Below are 17,355 nucleotides of genomic sequence, written 5' to 3'. Positions count from 1 at the left end.
ATCCCCATGGAGATGCCAAATTGCCCCTACTGGCACCTGGACTGCTCTGTGCCCTGGCTGAGAGCCGGCAGAGCAGGGACTCCCAGCCAGGGTCCATCCCACTGGCTTTGGCTTTTGGCAGTAGAATTGTCCATGAAGCCCTGTCCTGACATCCTGTGGGGAGGTCCCTTCACCACAGGTACCTGGCTCATGAGGGACACCAGCTCTCACAGTGCCCTGATACATGACAACAAGCTTTTGCCCAATAACATTCTGACAACAGTGCACTAACATATAAGTTATTTATGCATATTCTATTGAGTAACTAGTACATAAAGTTTATATTGTGGTGTAAAGAAGAGCTCGCAATGCATACCTTTTTTATGTACAGCATTTTTACACTGCTTTCAACGTGAAGCTAAACTAATCTGTTTGGATTTCAAGTATTTCCTGGTTTCTTTGCCTGGTCTGTACCTAATGTGTGTCAGGCAGAACTCCTCATACCAGGTCTTTCAAGGGATATAAGGCTGACACTAAGGAGTATCAAAAGAGTTGGTTGGTTCTATTTTATTTTAACACTTCTTAGACACGTGCTGCTGTTCATGGATTGGCCATGTTGCATCCTGAATTAGATTGGAATTATAATCATAGACTATCCTGGGCTGGACAGGACCCACAAAGATCATCAACTCCTGGATCGACAAATAACAACCTCTAAATAAGTCAGATTATTGACAACCAGTATTACTGGATTCAACAGAGCTGGTTTTTTTTGACTTCCTCTTTTTCAGAACAAGCAATTAATTTTAAATAGTTTAGGATTAGTGATTCAGTCACACATCCACACACATATACATGAAGACAGTATCAATTAATTGTACCATCCATGTCACAGTATAGATAGTATCCTATTATTAATTATTATCCTGGACTTTTCTGAACAAAATTATGTCAGGAGAAAGACTCACCTTTTGGTTTAAATTTCTTATGATCACATGTTGAAGGAACAATCCTGCAGCATGACTCAGATGAGAATGCTATACAAAATCACAGAAGAAACCCATTTTATCTTTAAGACTTAAATTTGCTTAGAGAAATTACCATTATGATATTTTTTTTCCCTCTATTTCGTCTCTCACTGATCGCCTATCTTCTTCAAACCTGATTCACTCCTATTCCAGACAACACATTATCAGGACCCCTGAACCTGAGCATAAACCTCATTTGGGCCAGAGCAGAGAAAGTATGCAGCCTGAGTTTGAGATTCTGGGTTGAGTTGGAAATCCTGACTGGAGTAAAAATCATATGAACTTTTCCTTTAAAGATAATGACTTTCAAAATGAGATTGCATTCTTACCTAGGCATTCCTCTGATGGGAAGTCTGCTTTAATTTACTGCAATGAGATAATTCCTAATCAGTTTAAAAGAAAAAAAAACAAAATAACAAAACAAATCTTACAGAAAATGTTACAATATCAGCATGAGTCCTTCCCTTAATGCAGCTGTTCACTTTAATCCCATCATAATAAAAAACTGATACAGCTTTCTTATTTATAAAACTATATGGAAATGTAACTGGGGAAGACAGTAAAACTCCCAAACTGTAACTATTAAAGCTGATTAGTCATTTAATACCAAAACCTATCAATTTCAAAGAAAAATGTTTTGAAATTGATTAGAGTGTTTTGAAATTGTTAGTCAGAATGCCTAGAGCCCTGTGGTGTTGTTATGACAGCCACTTTAAAGCTAAGGAAAGATTTATTTGCTATATGCTTGAAAAGGTCACAGAGAAAAGTACTTACACAAGGACAATGCACACAGTTTTATATAAACACAACAAGGTAGTAAGTTCAAATATTTGCCCAAATAGAAAGAACTCTTGTCTGTCATCTTTAAAGTGACCTTCTGATTAAAAGATCATACCAAAGTGTTTCAGATTAATTTGAAGAGGCAGTAATTCTGTTTTTCACATAGACCACTGAGACTGGGCATGTTTCATTCCGATTGGTTTGTTAAATATTTTATAAATCAGTTTTCTGCTTCTATTGAATTGGAGTGTAATCATCACATAATATTTTCTTTACTGTCAAAGAGCATGTCAAGAAGCTTTTCATATTTGATTATTTATTTCTAGAGTAGATAATTTATTCATCAGCATCACTTTGTTACTGTACCTGTCTTCAAGGGCAATTTTGGTTGATATAATCTGACAGAACTATTGTGATGAATCAACAATCCTGGAGACTTGAATAGAATGATCCTTAACGTTGGCTGGCAGAATGTGCCACTTGTTTGTCTTTCATAGACCAAAATTACCAAAAAAACCCAACCTCATACCCCCCAGCCTTTCACGGGTTTGATTGTTGATTGTAATATGCAAAAGCTGCTTTTTGCAAAAGGCATTTCAACATATTGTGACTGTAGTAGTTCTGGCTGAATGTAGTTAACTTTCTTCATAACTTTGGATTTGCAAGTAAACCAGTGTTGATAACACATCAATGTTTTGGCTATGGCTAAATAATGACAAGTCTTGATGACAAGTCTTTTTCTCACTCTACTCAACCTACTCCTTCAGCAATTAGGCTACGTGTGGGAAAAGTTAAGGGAAGGGAAAGAGTTGGTTCAACTTACTTGAACTGAGCAAAGGCAGGTTCCATACTGAGTGACGTCCTGCACAATCATAATAACCATCCTCCTGGACAGCCGCTCAGTTTGCCTGGGCACTGATCTGCCATCAGAGGTGGTAAGTAATTGTTGTATGTTTGTCTGGCTTTTTCTCCCCTCAGTCCTTCTTTTATTGAACCTTTTTTATCCTCAGTCATGAGTGTTCTTACTTTTGCTCTTGCTATTTTCTTCCCCATTCCTGATGAAGATGAGGGTGGAAGTGAGGGAGCAGCCATGCTAAGAATGTCAGTCTGAAGGATCTCACTGAAGAAAATAATGCAGTCTCTGGCAGTTTTACATACACTAAGCATGATTTTTCTATGCCTCTTCTTGTGTGATTGAAACATTTGTGCAAAACTAATGAAGAGGAAAGATATAGAACCATCAGTCATTTACTGGTTTTTTTTTTTTTTACTTGTACCAACACAGTAATTTTCAAATAAAGAGATAGCCCTATATAAAGTTTCACACAATCATTTTTAATATAGCTCACCAATTGCTTTGAAAAACTTGCCTATTTTTAAGTGGTTTTCATCAACATGAAAGCCTACTTTGCACTTAAGGACAGTTATCTATGAAAACCACATATTTTTGTTCAAAACCTGTGGGTGCAAAGGTATCAAACATATTCTTTAATAGTATTTGAACATATTTCTCCACTAAAAGAAATCAAAGTTACTCCTCTGGTTACACTTCTGACAATTTTTTTTCTTCAGTCACATAGGTTATATGCACGATTATATGAAACTATTATTTTTTGTATTAGTTTAAAAAGCTATTTTTTTAAAATCTCTGATATTTGAATATGTTCACATAACCTTTTACAGATTGACTTACTTACTCTTTCTGGTGTAGATTTGAGGCCACTCTCTGCCCATGATCTAGTTGAGCTAGAGAAGTGCTGTCTCCAAAATGGAAGGCAGTCTAAGTTGTTGTATTGGGGTATTTAACTCATCCAACCCTCCTACTCCCATCCATCTTGGTGAAATAATGCAACAGAATGAGTGAAAACTCAGATATAGCTGCCTGAGTTTGACTCACAGTGGCTGTTTCAGCCCACTGTTATTACATGGAAGCAAACCAGTAGGGCAATGATCCTCTGGCAGAGACTGATGTCTCATTGCTAATCAGAAACTATCGTGTCAGCATTTGCAAAATGCCTGTATGCACATGTCACAGTAGATCATAACCTCTATGTGCCTACTCTAAGCTTGTAACTGTATTTGCTATATTTGCCAAGAGACACAGATAAAATTTTTCTTTCAGCAACATACATATTTTTTTCATTTTTGTTTTGTCACGGAATTCATAATTTCTCCAATATTTCTAGAATTCACTCATCATACACATGTTTTAAGGTGTGCATTAACTTTTCCTGTGACCAATAAAAAACAAGAAAAAGGAGAAAAGAAAATAACTTCCACAAGGGATACAGTTCAACAGAGCCCTACATAAAGTTTGGTAATTGAAACAGCACAGGTCAGGACTGCATTGGAATGAGATACCTCTCCAGCTGAGCTCTGGTCCTCTCTTTTTTTCAGACAAGGGTTAGAGAGCAAGTGAGTGGTCTCCTTTCCCTGAACACAACACTCAGGAAAGTGGCCATAGGGGAGATCATCCATTTCCTGGTTTTCTGTAGGGGACTCACTATAAATCTTATTGCATCTTACCCAAGCACCCAACTCCTTGTTGAATCACTACTTTTTCTGTTAGTAAAGTTTGAACATTTATCTGTTGTGAGGAAGGCAAAACAATCTTGCTCTTCAGAGAAAGAAAGACTTTGTTCTCAGTGACCCAGATTATATTTAAAATAACTGATACCCCACACACATCCCCTCCCTCAAATACTCTGATTTAAGGGAAAGATGATGATTGAAATATGGGAGGTTTTTTGCAGGTTGTAGGGAATCTCAGTTACATGCAGATGGTGTTCACAGTATCACAAAGCAATTGTTAATTTGTGCACCATTTTGAAGATATTTCTCTCAAAATACTTGTAAGGGATCTTTATAAGAACTTTTTGGTTTTCTCTGTTTGTTCATATGAAATCCATTCATCTTTTGTGAATGTCTCATTTTATTTTTGAGAAGCCAACAAATAAATTCCATTTTCACCCTCTGTAGAGAACAGACATATATATATCTGTTTCGTTAAGCTTAAAAACAAAAGTGACTCATCCATTTGTATCTTTTGAACAGGGTCTTGACAGTTGGAAGTATATTACCTGTTTATTTGCTACCTTCCTGCATAAGGAAGGCACACCAATACTTGTAGCAATTAGCCAGTCAGGCATTGCTAGTACATGCTGTAAAATTCAGAATGTCAGGGGTACTCAGAGTACCTGACAGACTCTGGGGGCAGGCAACTGGGAGCCAAGATCTCTGCTACTTCTAGGGAACCCAGGGAGCAGAAGAGACATCAGGAAAACCCATGACCTGTCCAGGACTACATACATCACATTGACTCCTCCTACTTTTCTCCCACAAAACAGATAATTGATTGTATAATTTGTAAAACTGCATAAATCTGTAACTAAAGTGTTTTGGTATCCAAATGTCTTTAGCCTTTAAACTGTCATTTGGTCTCAATCTGTGACTATGTGGCTAGATATTGCTCTCATGAAGAGATATGTTTTCCAATAAAACATCTGCTTTTTAGTTAGATGTGAAAGTTGGCATAATTAAACCACTTGCTTAATAATTTAATGAGATTACTTCATAGCTGTTAAAAAAGCCTGGCAAACTGTCCCATTAAATACTTCAGTAATGAAAATCTAAAAGTCTTTAGTTTGAAATAAGTGTTTACATTCACACTCACAAATCAAATCAAATTGTATTACAATGATTCCAGATTGCAGGGAATAAACAATTTCTTAATTTGAATTAATGAAGCATCTTTTAATTCAGTTGAATATATATTTAAATATTTATTTGTAAGTATTTTTGCCCTAGGGACACAATAAAACATTTTCATTATTTCTTTGTCTACTTTTGTACTTACGTACATGAGACCTATCATCTGTGACGCATCAGGGTGGCTGTGGATGGCACCCAGACATCTGAAATATGTCTGAGGTCCAGACATGGAGAAGATTTAAACCAGCTCTTGAAGGTCTTGAAGCTCTTGAAGGATTAACATTCCATTATCCCATGGGTGCATTTTCATTGATAGCTACTGAATCTGTTTCAGATAAGTACGTATTTCACCCCAACATATCATTACCATGGTTGAAAATGGTAGTTAATAAAAGTGCATTGTCACCAAGGGCATCTTCCAAATCCCTTCCGATTCCTATTGGATAATGATGATAAGGATGATGATGATGATTAAAAATAATAACAGTAATAACAACAACACAAATAGAAACAAATCCAGGACTCTATTGTACATTGGGTTTTTTACGTTTTTAAAGGATGCATGTGAATCTTATTTTCTCTCTTCCACCTCTGTACATGAAAAGAACCAACGCATAATATATCTTTTTCCCCTTCAACCTTTTACTTTTCAGTGATTTCAAGGCCCTTGAAGTTAGTTCTTTGGTTTAGACAACCAACTAAATGTAATTGATTACAAAATTTTTGTTCTTTCTTAAATGTGTTAGATCAAAACAAATCTCTCCTAAACTATTTTTAGGATGAAAATTAGGGAAGGACATCTCATTTTATATATGCACACTTGTAAAAGGTTAAATAAACTCTGCTATCAGATAAGGTAAAGTGCTAATTTGTCATATTAGTTTCTCATTATTTAATTACATAGTGATGAAAAGTTCCCTAAAGGTTTGAAATCTTTATTTAAGCCTACTAAATGAAATTTTGTCCAGGAACAAAAGTCTCATGAAAACTTAAATATGTTATCATAGAAGTCCAGGTGAAAAAATAATGGGTTCATAAATATTAAGAATAGCAGATGACGAGAAATGTGTACCATTTATTTTTGCAATAAACAAATACAGTTATGATTTAATTTTCTTCATTTTGAGTTGAGGAGATATTTAGTCAAGTAAAAATGATCTTAAGAGTCAAAGATGGGCAATGGAAAAATATTTAAATTGTTTGGACTAATGAAGTGTTTGTAATATTTCTTGTGCTAAAGATGATTTTTAATAAGTTATATATATATGTGTTTGAAATGTGTTTCAATTATAAAGCTCAAGTGAAAGTCAGCCTTAAAGCTGATATAAAAGGAGAAGGAGAAAGCAAGGCAAAATTATCTAAGTAATATGACACAGATTTATCATTAAAGGAGGAAGAAAAAGAAACACCTGAAGACATGACTTAAGAGCGTTTCTTTTAAAACAAGTATTCAAAATATGATTTGGTTATGGACTAGATTCTATGATGGCACATTCATCACACAACTTAACTGATTATTCACACACAATTAGATTTAGTTAGGATAGGGACTCTTACAGGCATTTTAATCATTTGCTTCATGAATTGAAAAGGGGTGTGCATTTGATTTACTGTCATCTGGGTGGGTGATAAAGATCAGCTAGTTGATAAATGTGGCAAATGAATTTGCTGATCGAAGCTATCCTTCCATTTGTTTTGCACAATAATGAAAGATTAATTAAATCAGACATGCCTCTAATGAAAGACTCTTACCTGCAGTTCTCTTCATCCAACTGGAAAATACAAACCAGACCAAGATGAAAATTCTTCAAAGAATGAGGGGTTGGATAAACAGAAAAGAGAATATTTGTATTGTTTTGCAACCATTGATGCAAAGCATCAAAGCAACAATTAACATTTACGCTCTGTCTATTTAGAACAATAATTACTTTTGGACCTGACATTGGTAATATTAAAGAAATTAACATGTAACAGTATAGAAATTGTAAAGCCTTTTTTTTTCAAAAAAAGTGCAAATAAATTCTAAGTTTGACAGAGGTAAGCATGACGTTCAAAGTCAAAAACTTCTAAACCTACTAACAGTGCAGAACAAGAGCTGTTTCAAGTGCTTCACAACAGTGTACAAGGCATGGTTATTTGTCATGATCAATGCTCTGAATTATTCTTCAAAAGAGCCTTACATTTCTGTAATAACTAACTAACTTTGCTCAAATATATGACTCTTTATATAGGAGCTTCCCATTAAAGTGAGAACTTTGTGTGTGCCTGTGTGTGTATGTTGGACATTGATGGTTGTAGCATCTCTGATGTGTCTGTGTGGAGTTTTGGTATTGCTCTGCCAGAAGGCATCTGCTGTGCCCCAGGGAAGCTTCACAATGACAGCACATGGTGTCAGAGTTCAATCTCCTAACTCATGATTTAAACTGTTGTGTTGTCAAGCACAAAATTACCAAAAACGAGAGTAAAGAAAGCAAAAATTTGAAGGCTACACAAGTTTTTCAGGATGATTTGATGGAAATGGATTGGCACACCATGAATATTACTAATTTAAAAACACATATTTCAGGAACTGCTCCGGGAGATGCAGGGAAAAAGTCAACCTGAAATTCAGTAATATTCAATGTAAAATAGACACATTAGATAACAAATGGAAAGTGAAATAGTGTATCTACAGTGTATTTTAGATACTTATTTTAGTTGGGATGCATTCCTTCTCTCGGTGATGGCCAGTGTGAGGGAAAATATAGTTAATTTGAAACCTAACTTTTAGATGGTTAAAATATGTCATGTTGTCATGACTTCAGACTTAGCAGGTTTACTGAAAACAGAAAGTGATCAAAAATTAATAATTTAAAATAAGGGATATTTTGTAAACTTTTTCCTAAGAGATTTGCTTGGAAGCTTTGAAAACATCCTTGAATTTTTAATCAAAGTTGGAGTGCAAGGAAAGGATGCAACTCTTTATAAATATTGTCAGTTTTACTGACACCTCAAAAGATTAGGGTTGTTTACCTGCCTCCAACAACTGTCATATTTGTGTGTCATGGCAAAATGATAAATCAGACATCAAAAATCTCTCCCAGAGCTTTATATTTTTGCAATATGAGATGTTTATGTTTTCCAAACATGAAGGTCATTGGGCTGTACTGCAGCCCTTTTTTTTCCTCCTTTTTTATGATTTGGCAGAGCAGTTTTAGTTGTATTTAAAAACCTCATGCTTCTCCTTATGTTGTATTCATGTTACTTCCCATGGCAGTAAAACTTACTGCCCAGGTCTTACACTCTCGTGTTTTCATCTGATGTGGACTTCCTAAAACTTGTGCTAGATGACTATGAGAGAACAAGATGTTTCAGTCACCGGGCCTTGAACACTTCCACATAGACCAGGTAGTGACAGGACCAGGGAGAATGGCTTCAAATGGAAAGAGAGCAGGCTTGGTTTACATACCAGGAAGAAATTCTGTGCTGTGAGGGTGGTGAGGCATTAGAACAGGTTGCCCAGAGAATTTGTGTCTGCCCGACCCTGGAAGTATTCAAATTTGATCTTTGAGAAACCTATTCTAGCAGAAAGTGTCCCTGCTCGTGGCTGGAATTAGATGGTCATTCAGGTCCCTTCAACCCAACCCATACTCTGATTCTGTGCACTGAGTTTTACTCAGACCTACAGTGCAGATAATTTTTTGAAAACAATTATGAAAATAGACAGAAAAATCTCGTAAAATGTTAATTCCACCTTTCTTTGTCAACCAAACTCAAATCTCCATTATCTTTTTCAAATACACATAAAAGGCAGATTCAGAGTTAAGAGAAAGTTGAGGAGGATATTCTTCAAAAATTAAAAGGGCATTGTGATATTTTGCAAAATGTTGAATATTGCTAAAACAATGTTAATGATGCTTTTCATCATCACCAGTTTTTTATCAAATCTTTATGCCCCTGAAACAATCACACATGGTGCAAACTTTTTGTGGAGATGTAGTTCTTGTGAAGATGTGACCGTGTATCTAGTGTGTTTTAAAAGGACAGAGAAAAGCACTTTCATCTTGACACTGTAGGCTGCCTTGAGAACAGGTTACAAGGAAAGCACTATCAATGGTATGAATCAATAGAAAAAAAATCTATAGAGAACAAGAGACATTGACCTTGTGTTATAAACCCCTATTTCTTGTTTCCTGAGTACATATTAATTGATTCTCCAGTACCTATTTATAAACACCTATTTTCACCATTTGTAACAAAAAATGTCATCCTTGTTTTCAAAGGTTTGAAAACCCCTGAATGATAGTTCATAGCATAAGGAACTGCAATATATATGCTGGCTCCTGGCAGACAGATGCAACTCACTTTTGAAAATATCAGTGTTTCACTATCATACCTTGCATTTATTCTGAATTAGAATTCTCATTGTATAAAATAAGGCACATAGGTGACCTAGAAGAAAAAGTAACTAGATCTGTTTTACCATAAAACTACATAATTTATTGTCAATTCTGCTGTCCTACATGATATTTTTTAATCCTTTGCATTGATATTTACACTGAATGATCTTAAATAAAACTGGAAATACAATCCAATTTCATCTACAGAATCTTAAAGCATAAAAAAGAAATATTAAATGAAACTCTTCCTAGAGTACATTGTGAATCAGTAAATAGTTTTTAATGTCTTGAAACCTGCCATGGAATTTGCAACAAAATGATACCAGGATGTTTGATCATCTACTGAGGTATTGTCTCCAGTTTTTTGAGATTTTTTATCCATCACGAAGAAGCAGGATTCCACAGGGTACTAACATGAGGTCTAATCACAGGTCTTAAATCCTGTATTTTTCAAAAAAGGTTTAATAATCTGAGATATAAATTTGAATTGATTTTGTCCTTAACTAATTATTTTATAACATACTGGTTTTCTGTAATGCTTGGTTTCACTAGGGTCAAGCTTCAGAATGGTCATCTTTTAGCAGATTTTGAAATTTACATTTTAAAATGAGAATGTACACTGCAAAACCCAAAACTTGGTGCCATGAGAAAATTACTTTAGATGTCTTCCCTAGGTTCAACTCTCATTACATATAAATATTCAGAATTACTTTTATGATAATATATTTTATTCTGTTTTTATGACAAGATTCACATTCCTTCATCATCCAGCAACTCTCAAGTAGTATGAAACATGAATGATAGGAATGTAGTGTGTTTTCTCCAGGAAATTCTTTATGGCCTGTGCAATACAGATGTTCTTGTCTAATCTTCTAGCATAATTTTGCCAGTTACTGCTTAATGATGTTCTCATAAAATTTTCTATTGTGTTTAAGTAAGATCATTCCTGGGAGCTCAGAGACTTTTCAAACAATACCTTACAAGGAAAATTTTTATCATGACATGATTCTGTTCCTCTACTCTACTCTCATGAGACCCCACCTGTTTGGCTGTGAGGTCCTCACCACAAAAAAGACATGGACGTATTGGAGAGGGTCCAGAATAAACCATAAATATGATCAGAGGAATAAAGCTGCTCTCCTCTGAAGACAGGCTGAGAGAGCTGGGGTTTTTCAATCTGGAGAAAAGAAAGCTCTGGGGAGACCTCATTGCAGTCTTCAACTACTTAAAGGGAAGTGGTGGGCATGGGGTCGGAAGAAAATCCTTCTGTATCATAAAAATATGTGAAAAAAAGTCACAGAAAAGAATTTCTAAAGGACTCAGAATGAAGTACAGACTCTCAACACTAGAATTTTTTCTGCGTATATAAGTCTTCAGGAAAATTGTGCAACAGAAAGGGAGAAAACAGCTCAGCAAACACAGACCTGAGTAGCATAAAAAGGAAAGAGTTCACTACCAAAGTGCACCATATTTTCAGCTAATATGAGATAACATAGTATCAATGCTTTTGATTTTAATGGGGCAGTATTTATTAATTCGGACAAAGCAATCCAGAAAGAGAAATTCTATATGAGTGATATGTTTTCTTTTTAATTAGAGGAAGAGGCAGATTGTTACTTATTGCCAGTCTGATAAGAAGAATGGTCAGGCTTGAAAGAAACAATATTATTTCTCCTCTTGGTTCTTTGAAACAAGCAAAAAACCCAACCTCTCCTACTGCAGAACACTATAAAATTATATTCTGTTGTGTAAACAGCATAACAAGTGTTAAGAATGAATTTTATATGAAAAAGCCTCTCCTCTGGATTAAACGATCATTTTATATTAGTTACACATCAGCAGCAGTTGCAAATTTTCAGGGTATTGCCTAAAAAGGTTTCCACAGTTGCTTGCTCCCCAGGAAAGATTACAATCCCTTTTCAATTCCTTTACTATGTCACCTTACTATAACCTACATTTCCTGAAATGATCCACTGAAATAAATAAAAAAGATATAGTGTGTTTTACTCCTAAAATGGCTTGTCACACTCGTCTGGTTTAAAGCAAGACCATACAGCTGAATCAGCACACCTGAGGGTGTCATAAAATCTTGCAAGGGATAGGCAACAAAATATCTTAAATTAGATCCTCCTCCAGCATAACAGTAACGGAGAATGGAAGCCACAAACAGAAAGAAATTGGGCTATGTCACAAATTCCATGTCTTTTACAGCTGTAAGAAAGCAATCAAATTGCTCTGCACATATCTCCTCCCCAGCTGAGTCAGCCCATATATCCTGGAGGTAGAAAGCAATATAAGGAAGTAGAATCTTCACTGCTTTTGATATGAATTTTTTCATAGGATTGCTGATCTTGAGTATATCCTGGGGTTTCAGTTTTTAGAGTGATCGTACAACACCTGTTCAGGCTTTATTCCCAAATCACAGAAATTTATTTCTAATACACTGTAGCAGTAAAGATTTGCCATTTAGAAGAAGTCAGTTTTTCAAAATCATGCCAAATCCACTGGAAAGGTCATATGTAATTGCAGATACTGTATAGGTTTGTCAGCTTCCCTGTCAGGTACTAATGGGAGCATTTTTGAAAGAGTGAGCCGCTGCTACCCTATATTACTGGAAGGACAAATTGTGTAATCTGTGCATTTATTCAGTAATACAGCTGACAGATGCATCTCTAGGTATATAAGCTGCTTCAGGCTATACTTAAGCATCTTCTTCAGCCACTTTCTAAAATACTGTTATCACAGTCAAAATATATTACCTGTAGCATATAAAAATTTTTGGACATTGTACTCATTCTTTCAAGATAAAAAAGGAGGACAATCCATAATAGCTTCAAACAGCTTGCCAAAATATCACCTAAAGCAGTGGGATTCAAATCTAATTATACATTTGACAGGTTTTCGAAACAAATGGAAATTGTCCCAAGCATGTTGACAAGTACAAGATAAGAAAGGAGAGCTGTTCTCAAATCATTAGTAGTCAGATTCATGAATTTCTTTCAGAAGATTAGATATAAGCAGGGCAAATGTTCACACCATATTTCTAAGCTATTTAGACAACCTTGAAAATGAATTTTTGAAACTAAAATAAGACACCGTTCAATTAAATGCATGTCATGACTTTTGCAAATGATCATGTGATTAAAGCAAATCTTACAGATGTGTAGTTCTGTACTAGTCCCCTAAGCTTACACTTGGGAATTGCTGGTACCACTGTCAGAGATTACTTTAAGATTAATCTGGTACATAAACAGTGAAGCTGCAATTGGGCCTTTTCATAGGAGAAAAGTCTTATCATCCAATTATTTATCTAGCTTACCATACCATCTAAAGATTCTTAGGAGGCCTTACAGATCACCTGTTTTAAAGTAAAATCTGAATCTTTTAAAAAATGCAGCCCCACTATTCATCGGTCATTCTATTCATCAGTCATCACAGAACTACAGAATGGATCAGGTTGGAAGGGACCTCTGGAAGTTATCTGGTTCAAATTATCTGGAAAGGTATTCTTGTCCTGCCACTGGGCACCACTGAGAAGAGTCAAGTTCCATCTTCTTTCAAGTATTTATATACATTGATAAGATTCCTCCTGAGCCCTCTGGTAAATGTGCCCCACCTCTGTCAGTCTTTCCCCATAGGAGAGGTGCTGCACCTTCACCACCTTTGTGGCTCTCCACTGTACTCCCCCCAGTATGTTCACGTCTTTCTTACCCCTAGAGAGCATGGAACCGGGAAAATACTCCAGATATGGGGTCTGCACAGCTGAGTAGCTAGCAAGGTTCACCTCCCTCAGCCTTCTGGAAGCAATTTGCCTAATGCAGCCCAGGATTTCCTCTCCCACAGGGTATTTCACTGGCTTATGTTTAACATGGGGACCACCAGGATCCCCAGGCTCTTCTCTGCCAAGCTGCTTTCCATCTGGGTTGCCCCCAGCATGTACTGCTACATAGTGTTTTTTCTCTCCAGCTTCAGGACTTCTCTTTGTTGAACTTCATGAAGTTCCTTTCAGACCCTTTTTCAAGGCTTTTGAGCTCCCTTTTGAGAGGCAGCATGACTTTCTGGCATATCAACCACTTCTCCCAGTTTTGTGTTATTGGCAAACTTGCTTATACTACAATCTGTCCTGTGATTCAGATCATTTATGAAAATGTTAACCAGGACTAGACTCAATTTTGGAGTATACTGCTAGACACTGGCTCCAGCTAGACTTTGTGCCCCTGATCAGCACCCTCTGGGGCTGATCAGGCAGCCATTTTTCAATTCACCTCTCTACCTGCCCATCCAGCCCAAACATCAACAGCTTCTTTGTGAGGATCTCATAGATGTCAGTGTTAAAACCTTACCAAAGTACAGGTAGCCAATATTTGTAGATTTTCCTTTGTCTACCAAGCCAGTCAGTTAGTGAAAAAAAAAATTAAATTGGTCAAACATGAATTCCTCCTTTGGGAACTCATGCTGACTGCTCCTGATGATTTTCCTGTTGTTCATGTGCCTTTGTTGAGGGATATATTTAGCACAGGTAGCTTGGTGTGCAAGCTGCAGTGTGAGCTGCAGGCTGAGCTCTGCATGGCAGGAAATGCTGGAAGCCTGAGGCAAGGGTGCCCATACTTTGTGCAACAAAGAGCACAGGGACCTGTGGCACCAGACAGGTGGCTGGGCACCCAGAGACACAGCAGCAGATGATGATGCAGCAGCCCAATAAAGTTTCCTTAACACTTAGAAAAATTTTCCAGAAGTCAATTCTGTACCAATTTCCCAGTAATTAAGGTGAGGCTGGTTGACACCATAGTTCCCTATGTCTTCTTTCTTTCTCTTTCTGAAGATGTAAGTGGCATTTGTTTTCCTCCAGTCTCCAGATACTTCTCTCGGCCACCATGATTTACCAACGATTGTTGAAAGTGGCCTTAGAATGACATCTTCTAGCTTCTTCAGCACTTGTGGATGAATTCCATCAGGTCTCATAGGTTTATGTATGTCAAATTTTCCGAAATGTTCCCTGACCTGATTGCCACGAGTCAAGGGTACATCTTCCTTGCTCCATCCTTTTTTTCTGGTTTCTGGGACCTGGGATTATTCAAAACTAATCTTGCTAGTGAAGACTGGGGCATAGAAGACATTCTGTGCCTTAGAATTCAGTACTTTCTGGTCCTTCATCATTTGGGTCCTATAAAATATAAAGAAACAAAAAATTGAGAAAACCTGACTAATTTTTCCAATTACTTTTTTAGTACTTTGCTAGCTGTCATTTACAAGGAGCAAGTTCTCCTTCTTTATTTTCCAGGTTCCTAAAAAATCAGTTTGTAAATGTTATTTAAAAATCTTAAAGAAAACAAATTTTTAAAAGTATGTTTTCAGGGTTTTTTTCCTGGAAAACAATTTCTCTTATGGAATAATAATGATTTTGGGTTTTGTCAACTTACATGATTAAAGAATCTAAATGGCTATATTAAATTTTGAATGATCACTGCTTTCACATATTTACAGGAAGATATCTTCAAGACTTTGACTCCATTTTTTTGTATTGTCATGTAATATTTTCTCTCTAGAAAACAATGTCTTTGCAGCTTTATCCTGAATTGTTCTTAACTTCTCTGCCAAACTTAATTTGTGATATTTCTTTGAAGAAGAACAGTATGTTCTATGAGTCATTTAAGAGCCTGTAGTTCTATATTTACACTAACACAGTGAGAGCATTGAAAAACTTATTTTCCTTTCACATGTCACACCTGTAAGGCAGAATCAAGTTTTCTGACAAGCTAAGAGGAAAATTCAAGGAAGAGATTTTTGAGAGATGCTCAAGTTAATATCATAGATAGATGCTCAAGTAAAAATTCTATTTTCATTATTTTTGTTTCCATATACATTGAAAGGTTTCCAGAAGTTTCTGCTACTGTTTTAGTTTCTAAAGGTAATTCCATGAAGAGGAGAAATTATTTATTATAAATGTTGTGTGTTCTCTTTAATCTTCTCTATTAAAAACAAACAAACAAACAAACAAACCAAAACAAGCATTTTTCTTTTGAATGTAGCATTAAAAAATAGGCACTTTCTTTCTTCAGAATGCTTAACTGTGTCTCTCGGTAAACTCCAACTTTCATAGAAATTTCTCTGTTTCCCTTTAAGATTAGACCCATGGCTGCTGAATACTTCAGTTTTATGTCAGCATTTATTTTGTCTTTAATGAAAGATACAGAACTCAAGTACCATTCTAATAGAATCTCAACTCAGAGAGCCTAATCATGCTATACATTGTTTTGTCGTTTTCTCCAACGAACAAATTATGTCAGTTCGTCCCTCCCCTATATCCCTTGCTTTCTATTTCCTGGAGATTAAGACCTTCTTCAGTCCAAATATTCTTTTCCATTAACTGAGAAATGCTTATTTTTGCATCACCTGAGATTTCTTCCTGTTAAGTATTGGTCAGAGCCAGGATTGAGGCTCTTTCTCAGTTATATAGGGTGTCATCAGCTCAGAATAGCCAAGAAGAAATTTCTTCTGTTTCAGATAATGAAGCATTGCAGCCATTCTTCTGTTTCTCTTTATAAGTATATTACAGTTTCCCAATGTTATCAAGATTTATGAAGTTTTCAGCTCCTTAAATACAGTGAAAAAATTAGCACTTTGATGAATTTTCATCCAGAACTGAAATTGTGAAACCCACAGAATATATTCCAGTGGCCAGCATGAGAGAGAGATATGACAAGTCAACTGTAGAAAAATGCAAAAAAAATATTCCCTTAACAGAGTTCTTGTTCTAGTCTCTTATAACTGGTTTCTGGATGAAGTGCACATGCACTTTTTGCATTTTCAAAATAATGCATTAACTTTGAAAACCTTCTAGTTCAACGTTGAGTCCTTCTAGATCTAAGCGAGGCAGTGGATGCCATATTTCAATTTATAATTAGTATATAATTTTGGAATGAGTATGCTCTGTACTCAAAATAAAGGCTCTGGATCCTCATATATTTGTATTATAGTCAGTCTGGTGTATCCACTCTGGTTGATTTAATATATTTGGAGATCAGTCTGTAGAGCAGCTGAGAAAACTTCTAAAGCTTAAAAAGTGAGTCAGCATTCAGACCATGCGTCCCTGATTGTTTGCATTGTAGGCTGAGAAGAGTAATTAGGATTGAGCCCTGTGTGAGTAATGTGTGCTGATTATGGTTAGCTGACCAGTGAAATGTGAAGGACGAACTAGAAGTTGGCAACTACGATTAAAACTGATTAGTTTGATTCCTGCAAAGAATAAAAAGAGACTAGTTTTCAGTCCTCAAGCAGATTTGTACTGAAATTCATGTATAAGCATAAGAGTTTGTGTGCATAAATAAATAGAAAGCATAAGGACCATAGCTATGGTTCAGTTATTCCTTGAGTGACTATATGCATCTTTCACACTTACACACATTCACACTGTAGTCTTCTTGCTTTCTTTTCCTAAACTGTTAACAACTACTCTGAATGTGCTTTTATTAAAATAA

Source organism: Motacilla alba, chromosome 1A, assembly GCF_015832195.1.
Source record: "Motacilla alba alba isolate MOTALB_02 chromosome 1A, Motacilla_alba_V1.0_pri, whole genome shotgun sequence".
NCBI lineage: Eukaryota > Metazoa > Chordata > Aves > Passeriformes > Motacillidae > Motacilla > Motacilla alba.
Note: the sequence above shows the minus strand (reverse complement) of the source record.